The sequence below is a fragment of the Leucoraja erinacea genome, chromosome 19, assembly GCF_028641065.1.
Source record: "Leucoraja erinacea ecotype New England chromosome 19, Leri_hhj_1, whole genome shotgun sequence".
In the NCBI taxonomy this organism is placed as follows: domain Eukaryota; kingdom Metazoa; phylum Chordata; class Chondrichthyes; order Rajiformes; family Rajidae; genus Leucoraja; species Leucoraja erinaceus.
In genome coordinates, this window is record NC_073395.1 from 41,067,314 (window position 1) to 41,076,151 (window position 8,838).

Below are 8,838 nucleotides of genomic sequence, written 5' to 3' on the forward strand. Positions count from 1 at the left end.
GTTCGAGGCTCTTATTAATTCCAATCTCTTACCCCAGGGCGGAGTCACAGGCTAATTAGTAAGTCTAGTTGGTATCACCTTAATTTTCTTAAACATAGTTTGAGGCTGAAACAGTTGATTTTAACAACATACAGCGTTAGAATATCCTCCAGACAAGACATAACAAATGTTTTTGAGCTCTGAGCAGTCCAAGTAATCTGGACTGTAATCTGGTAAATAATTTTAGTAATCTGGTAAATAACCTGGGAAATGAAATTAACCCATTTTGCAATGTTTTATCATTGCCTTTATCCAGATAAATTTCAATGTCTCCCGTGATCTCTGTAAATGGGAGCATCCTTTTTTACAATGAACGGGCCACGCCTGCGAATTCCGTATCTGCTCGAGCAACAACTCTGGCCCGATTTCCGAGCCTGTCCCGAAAGCCAATCCTGGCCATAATACTGAGCCTGCCTCAAAAGACAACTCTGGACATAATTCTGAACTTGCCTGTAAAGACAAATCTGGCCCAATTCTGTGCTTGGAACCCTAGTATTGTGCAGTTTTACATGGTTAGATGCCACAACCATTTGTGTGTTGTTAGGCTACTAGGGCCCCTTCCATCCTTATCAAGGGAAATGTTACTTTCATACAACACATAAAGTAAACACCTGTTTTAATTATTATTTTTACAAAAACAAGTGTAAATATTACCAACTTGTAGATGGTCCCATATTTTTCCTGAGCCTGACTTGGGTGTCGGATTTGAAGAGCTCTGTCCAGCTTTCATGCTGCCACCAACTTCAGTGAACTGCTTACTGCCAATGGAGGCATGGGGTGCATTGTTGCCGCAACGATGAAGCTTTGCTCATCGTTGGTACCTCGATTGGTCCGACAGCTTTTGCTTCCTTATCCAGGTTTTACCTGTTGAATAGGTCTTACCTGAAGAGAAGATTCGGCGGCTGGTCTTTAATGTCACCCCTGATAGCATTGTTCATTCCCGGCACTTGTAGCAGGAGGGGAACTCTAGCCCCTTCCGAGTATTCTGCCACCTTTGTTTGCGAGGACTCCCTTGAATCCATACGCATGTATTCCAGTACGTACCACAGACATACTTTAGAATATGAAGTCAGTTATACTGACCACTCGCACTCCCCTCCACAGAGAGGGGGATTCGTAGACAGCCCTGAACAGGTGCTACCGCAAGCCCATGCCTCGTAGTATGCTCACCAGCTATACCTCCGATCTCGTAGTCAGAACAAAACTGACTCCGTGTGCTCACTTCCTCCAAGAGGGAGACATCATGCAGCCCTTCTATAGGTGCCACTGCCAGAGGCTCCAGAGGAGATCCCTGGATATAAAGCTCCTCGTGCTGGAGCATATCGTGATGGAGCTTCCTCTCCATCAGGAGCTCTTTCAAGACAGCCCTTCAACAGGTACTCCTGCCATGGGCCCCCGAAGAGACCCGCGGATATAAAGTTCCTCTTGCTGGAGCATATCGTGCTGGAGCATCCTCTCCATCAGAAGCTTTTTCCAGCGAGCCCATATTCTTTTTATTGGCTCACCAGTCCCAGTTGGTATGGCGCATTTCGATGCCATGCCTGGAACCCCTGTTTCTTGGCTTTCATGCCTTGGGGTATGCTCTGCAATACCTCCAACCTCAGGGTCAGAACAAAACTGCCTTGGTAAGCTCACTTCCTCCATGAGGGAGACATTATGCTGCCCTTCTATAGGTGCTGCTGCCATGGGCCCAAGCAGACCCGTGGATATAAGGCTCCTCTTCATGGAGCAGATCTTTCCTATACAGCCCTTGAACATAGCTGCTGCCACGGGCCAATGGGGTGACCCACGGATATAAAGCTCCTCCTGGAGTTTGTCGTGATGGAGCATCCTCTCCATCAGGTGCTCCATCTTTGCTAGACATCCACAGACGTCGCTTCCAGTGGGAGGAGAATCCTCTTGGCCCGACTCATCGCAGTCTACGGACTTACTTCCAAATGGCTTTTCCTCCACACAGGATTAGCCACGGTGCTCACAGTCGGCACCCTGATGCCGCCTTCCTCATGGACTTACCCCTCCACGGGAACCACAGTGGTCTGGAAGCCGCTGACTGCCTTGTCAGCGGCTGGAGTAGCGCAACCGACGTCCGCCGACTACCCGCGTTCCGTGGTCTGGACCGGAGTCTCCTCACAGCCCAAAGCCGATTTCCCCGCGGCTTGTCCGGACTGCGCTACAACATCCAGCAGGAAACCTCTGTAAGAAGAGGTTCCTGCAAGAAAACACAACCTTGTAAGAAATAAAAACTTACCTGTAGGTTTAAACTTACCGCTGGCAGGAGCGACTAGCCTGCCAGTCCGGTGCTTTGCCATGCGAATGACGTAATGACACGCATGCGGACTGGCGGGGCTTCTTCACGGAATCACTGACGTGACTCCGAAGTAAAATTAGAATTCTTCATCCCGAGGAAAAAGGTTCTAATTCTCTATCCTATCCATGCCTCTCATAATTTTATATACTTCATTCAGGTCTCCCTGCAACCTCCATCTTTCCAGAGAAAACAATCCATGCTTGTCCATCCTCTCCATAGATCAACCCCCTAATCTAGACATCATTCTGGAAACCCTCTTCTGTACCCAATGCCTTCACATCCTTCCTGAAATGGGCCGACCAGAACTGCATGCAATACTCCAAATGTGGCCTAACCAAAGTCCTATAAAGCTGCATCATGACTTCCTGACACTTACGCTCAATGGTCTGACCTATGAAAGCTATTATACTATATGCCCTCTTTATTGCTCAATTTACTGTGTTGCCACTTTCTGGGAGTTATGGACATGGACCTCAAGATGCCTCTCTATGTCAATGTTGTTAAGGGTCAGACATTAATTGTGTATTTTTCCCTTGCATTTGTCCTCCCAAAGTAAAAAATCTTCACGGTGGCGCAGCGATAGAGTTGCTGCCTTACAGCGAATGCAACGCCGGAGGCCCGGGTTCATTGGAGTTTTCAGGACCAGAGAAAACCGACCAGTAATGTAAAATGCCCACTAAACTTTATTGTGTTGTTTAAGAAGGAACTGCAGATGCCTGAAAATCGAAGGTAGACAAAAGTGCTGGAGAAACTCAGCAGGTGCGGCAGCATCTATGGGGAGAAGGAAATAGGCAACATTTCGGGTTGAAACCCTTCTTCAGACTGGCTTCTTGTTGCCTGGCTTCTTAAAAGTGTCTCCACTCCTTCTCCCCCCCTTCAACCCTCCCTCATTCTGCCCCCCCCTTCTCTCCACCCCTTTCTCTCCACCCCCTTCTCTCCACCCCTTCTCCCACCCCTTCTCTCCACCCCTTCCCTCCCCCCTTCTCTCTTCCCCCCTTCTCTCTTCCTCCCCTTCTCTCTTCCCCCCCCCTTCTCCCCTCCCCTTCCCTCCCCCCTTTTTTTTCCCCTCCCCCCTTCTCTCCCCACTCCTCACTCTCTAAAGGACTTACCGTACACTGTGCAGCTGTCTTTCACCTTCCTGTTCATTGCGGGTGTGAATTTCAGACAGCTCCCCTGCTTTCCCTGGCCCCCGCATTTGCGATGTGTTTGTGTGTGTGTGTGTGGTTGGTCGATCCAGCTCGCAGTTTCATCGTTGACAGTCGCTCCAGCTAGAGGTTTTTCAGGCGAGCTTGATGTTCGAAGACAGTCGTTGAGAGGTCGCATCAGTGGGACAGTCCCTTTAGATCCCTCATCTACATTAGTTCCACCTGCCCACATTTGGCCCATATCCCTCTAAACCTTTCCTATCTACAGTGGCTTGTAAAAGTTTTCATACCCCTTGAACTTTTCCACATTTTGTCACGTTACAAACACAAACGTAAATGTATTTTATTGGGATTTTATGTGATAGACCAACACAAAGTGGCGCATAATTGTGAAGTGGAAGGAAAATGATACATGGTTTTCACATTTTTTTACAAATAAAAAAATGAAAAGTGTGGTGTGCAAAAGTATTCAGCCCCCTTTACTCTGATACCCCTAAATAAAATCCAGTGCAACCAATTGCCTACAGAAGTCACCTAATTAGTAAATAAAGTCCACTTGTGTGTAATCTAATCTCAGTATAAATACAGATGTTCTGTGACGGCCTCAGAGGTTTGTTAGAGAACATTAGTGAACAAACAGCATCATGAAGCCCAAGGAACACACCAGACAGGTCAGGGATAAAGTTGTGGAGAAGTTTAAAGCAGGGTTAGGTTATAAAAAAAATATCCCAAGCTTTGAACATCTCACGGAACACTGTTCAATCCATCATCCGAAAATGGAAAGAGTATGGCACAACTGCAAACCTACCAAGACATGGCCGTCCACCTAAACTGACAGGCCGGGCAAGGAGAGCATTGATCAGAGAAGCAGCCAAGAGGAGGAGCTGCAGAGATCCACAGCTCAGGTGGGAGAATCTGTCCACAGGACAACTATTAGTTGTGCATTCCACAAATCGGGCCTTTATGGAAGAGTGGCAAGAAGAAAGCCATTGTTGAAAAAAAGCCATAAGAAGTCCTGTTTGCAGTTTGCCACAAGCCATGTGGGGGACACAGCAAACATGTGGAGGAAGGTGCTCTGGTCAGATGAGACCAAAATTGAAGTTTTTGGCCTAAATGCAAAACGCCATGTGTGGCGGAAAACTAACACTACACATCACCCTGAACACACCATCCCCACTGTGAAACATGGTGGTGGCAGCATCATGCTGTGGGGATGCTTTTCTTCAGCAGGGACAGGGAAGCTGGTCAGAGTTGATGGGAAGATGGATGGAGCCAAATACAGGGCAATCTTGGAAGAAATCCTGTTAGAGTCTTCAAAAGACTTGAGACTGGGGTGGAGGTTCACCTTCCAGCAGGACAATGACCCTAAACATACAGCCAGAGCTACAATGGAATGGTTTAGATCAAAGCATATTCATGTGTGAGAATGGCCCAGTCAAAGTCCAGACCTAAATCCAATTGAGAATCTCTGGCAAGACTTGAAAATTGCTGTTCACAGACGCTCTCCATCCAATCTGACTGAGTTTGAGCTATTTTGCAAAGAAGAATGGGCAAAAATTTCAGTCTTAGATGTGCAAAGCTGGTAGAGACATACCCCAAAGGACTTGCAGCTGTAATTGCAGCGAAAGGTGGTTCTACAAAGTATTGACTCAGGGGGGCTGAATACTTTTGCACGCCACTCTTTTCAGTTTTTTATTTGTAAAAAAATTTGAAAACCATGTATCATTTTCCTTCCACTTCACAATTATGCACCACTTTGTGTTGGTCTATCACATAAAATCCCAATAAAATAGATTTATGTTTGTGGTTGTAACGTGACAAAATGTGGAAAAGTTCAAGAGGTATGAAAACTTTTGAAAGCCACTGTATGTGCCTGTCCAACTGCCTTATAAATGTTGTTCTAGTACCTAATCAAATCCTCCGGCAGCTCGTTCAATATTCCCATCACGCTCTGTGTGAAAAAGTTGCCCCTCAGGTTTCTATTAAGTCTTTCCCCTCTCACCTTAAACCAATATCCCCTGTTTATTGATTCCCCAATTCTGGGTAAAAGACTATCTATTCCTTTTATGATCTTATAAACATCTATAAGATCACCCTAGCACCTCCTGCATTCCAAGGAATAAAATGCTAGCATGTCCAACCTCTCCCTGGAGCTCAGGCCCTCAAGTCCTGGCAATATCCTCATATCATATCATATAAATTGCCCTAACCCATGCCATTCCCTGTGAAGGTCCTATACTGGTTAGACTTCCCAAAATACAACACCTCACACTTATCTGCATTAAATCTCTTAACCATTCCTCAATCCACTTGTTCAACTGATCAAGACCCAGCAGTACATTTTAATAACCATCGCTATCTATAATACCACTCACTTTAGTTCCATCTTTGTGGTTAAGAGGGAGAGATAGATAAGCGATGATTGAATGGCGGAGTAGAATTGATGGTTTGAATGGTCTAATTCTGCTCCTATCGCTTATGACCGTATGAACTTATGACAAGATCGGCAAACCTATTAATGATGCCTTTTATATTCTCATCCAAATCATTGATATAGACCACAAACAGAAATTTGTCAGAGCAGAAAAATATATATATACATCCAAACTATTACTAAAAGTCTCATCTTGACTACCGATCCCTAGTGGGTGTAGGATAGTGTTAACGTGCGGGGATCGCTGGTCGGCGCGGATCCGGTGGGCCGAAGGGACTGTTTCCGCGCTGTATCTCTAAACTAAACTAAACTTGCTTTGATTGAAATCCATCTGCCATTTCCTCACACATTTTTATATCTGATCTATATCACATTGTATGCTTTGACAGCCTTCCTCACAACCTTCCCGTGACCCAGCAATCTTGCTGTCATGTACAATCCTACAAACTAACCCATCTACTTTTACGTCCAAATCATTGACATATATATCACAAACAGCAGAGCTCCGAGCACAAATCCCTGTAGTACTCCACTGGTCACAGACCTGTATCCTGAATATTGTCCTCTACCACAACCCTCTGTCTTTGATCAGAAAGCCAGTTCTGAATCCATGCCACAAGGTAACTATGTTTCTGTTTCTATCTATGTTTCTATTAATCCCATGTATTTTAATCTTCTGCATCAGGCTATCATGGAAGACTTTAACAAATGCCTTGCTAAAATCCATATAGGCTACACCCGCGACCCTACTTTCATCAATCACCTTCATCAGCTCATCACCTTTGTCACCGTCATCCATAGCGATTCCAGCCATAAAAGCATTATCTTCTCCTTCATGATGTTCCATATCTATAGGTTAAACACAGACTACAGACGACTAACAACTTTTGCCTTACTTTAACAAATGAATCAATAATTGGTGACTGGATAACAATGATGGTCACAGGCAACAGCTACGTCAGTCCAACTTGTCCATGAGGACTAAAGGGGCTGTCCCACTGCAGCAACCTAATCTGCCAGTTTAGAAGAGTTTGCCCTCAACTCAAACTCGCAGCATGGTCGACACGTGGTCCTAGGAGGTCCTCTGAGGTCACTGGAACTCTCCTTCATGCTCGAGGGAAGTTCCCGCATACTCACAGCCTCAGTTTGGTCGAGGAAGATTTTTCAGCATGTTGACAATTATACCGCGAGTAAATATTGGTCGGCATGGTTCTTTTGAACTCGCAGTGCAGTGGAGTGGGGTTGCTATTTAGTTACAGGCAGTCAAGGGCAGCCGTGGGCAATCTCCTTTGCTGACCGGGCATTTTGATTGGCTCATTGGAGTTTTCAGGACCAGAGAAAACCGACCAGTAATGTAAAATGCCCACTAAACTTTATTGTGTTGTTTAAGAAGGAACTGTAGAATCCTGAAAATCGAAGGTAGACAAAAGTGCTGGAGAAACTCAGCAGGTGCGGCAGCATCTATGGATCGAAGGAAATAGGCAACATTTCGGGCCAAAACTCTTCTTCAGACTGGCTTCTTGTTGCTTGGCTTCTTAAAAGTGTCTCCACTCCTTCTCCCACCCCACTTCAAGCCCTCCCCCCATTCTCCCCCCCCCCCCCCGCTTTTCTCCAACCCCTTTTCTCCATCCCCTTCTCTCTTCCCCCCCCCTTCTCTCCACCCCTTTTTCCCCCCCCCCTTTCTCTCCCCCTCCCCCTTTCTCTCTCTCCCCTCTCCCCCTCCCCCTTTCTCTCCCCCTCCCCCTTTCACTCCCCCTCCCCCTTTCTCTCCCCACACTCCTCGCTCTCTAAAGGACTTACCGTACACTGTGTAGCCGTCTTTCACCTTCCTGTTCATTGTGGGTGTGAATTTCAGACAGCGCTCCCCTGCTTTCCCTGGCCCCCGCATTTGCGATGTGTGTGTGTGTGTGTGTGTGTGTGGTTGGTCGATCCAGCTCGCAGTTTCATCGTTGACAGTCGCTCCAGCTAGAGGTTTTTCAGGCGAGCTTGATGTTCGAAGACAGTCGTTGAGAGGTCACGTCAATGGGACAGTCCCTTTAGATTCCTCATCTACATTAGTTCCACCTGCCCACATTTGGCCCATATCCCGCTAAACCTTTCCTATCTATGTGCCTGTCCAACTGCCTTATAAATGTTGTTCTAGTACCTGCTTAATCAAATCCTCCGGCAGCTCGTTCCATATTCCCATCACGCACTGTGTGAAAAAGTTGCCCCTCAGGTTTCTATTAAATCTTTTCCCTCTCACCTTAAACCAATATCCCCTGTTTATTGATTCCCCAATTCTGGGTAAAATACTATCTATTCCTGTTATGACCTTATAAACATCTATAAGATCACCCTAGCACCTCCTGCATTCCAAGGAATAAAATGCTAGCCTGTCCAACCTCTCCCTGGAGCTCAGGCCCTCAAGTCCTGGCAATATCCTCATATCATATCCTATCAATAGGCTCACCCCCTGCCATTCCCTGTGAAGGTTAGACTTCCCAAAATACAACACCTCACACTTATCTGCATTAAATCTCTTAACCGTTCCTCAATTCACTTGTTCAACTGATCAAGACCCTGCAGTACATTTTAATAATCATCGCTATAATACCACCCACTTTAGTTCCATCTTTGTTGTTTAGAGGGAGAGATGGATGAGCGATGATTGAATGGCGGAGTAGAATTGATGGTCCGAATGGCCCAATTCTGCTCCTATCGCTTATGACCGTATGAACTTATGACAAGATCGGCAAACCTATTAATGATGCCTTCTATATTCTCATCCAAATCATTGGTATAAACCACAAACAGAAAATTTGCCAGAGCAGATAAATATATATATATATATATATCCAAACTATTACTAAAAGTCTCATCTTGACTACTCCCTGGCCACGTTATAAATACATTTTAGAAAAAACGCTACC

At 45.8% G+C, this 8,838-nt stretch overlaps 1 pseudogene; it reads right to left on the reverse strand.

The window, feature by feature from the left end:
* Positions 1 to 540: 540 nt before the first annotated feature.
* On the reverse strand, positions 541 to 637 carry LOC129706588 (U6atac minor spliceosomal RNA; annotated as a pseudogene).
* Between the last annotated feature and the right edge of the window lie 8,201 nt (positions 638 to 8,838).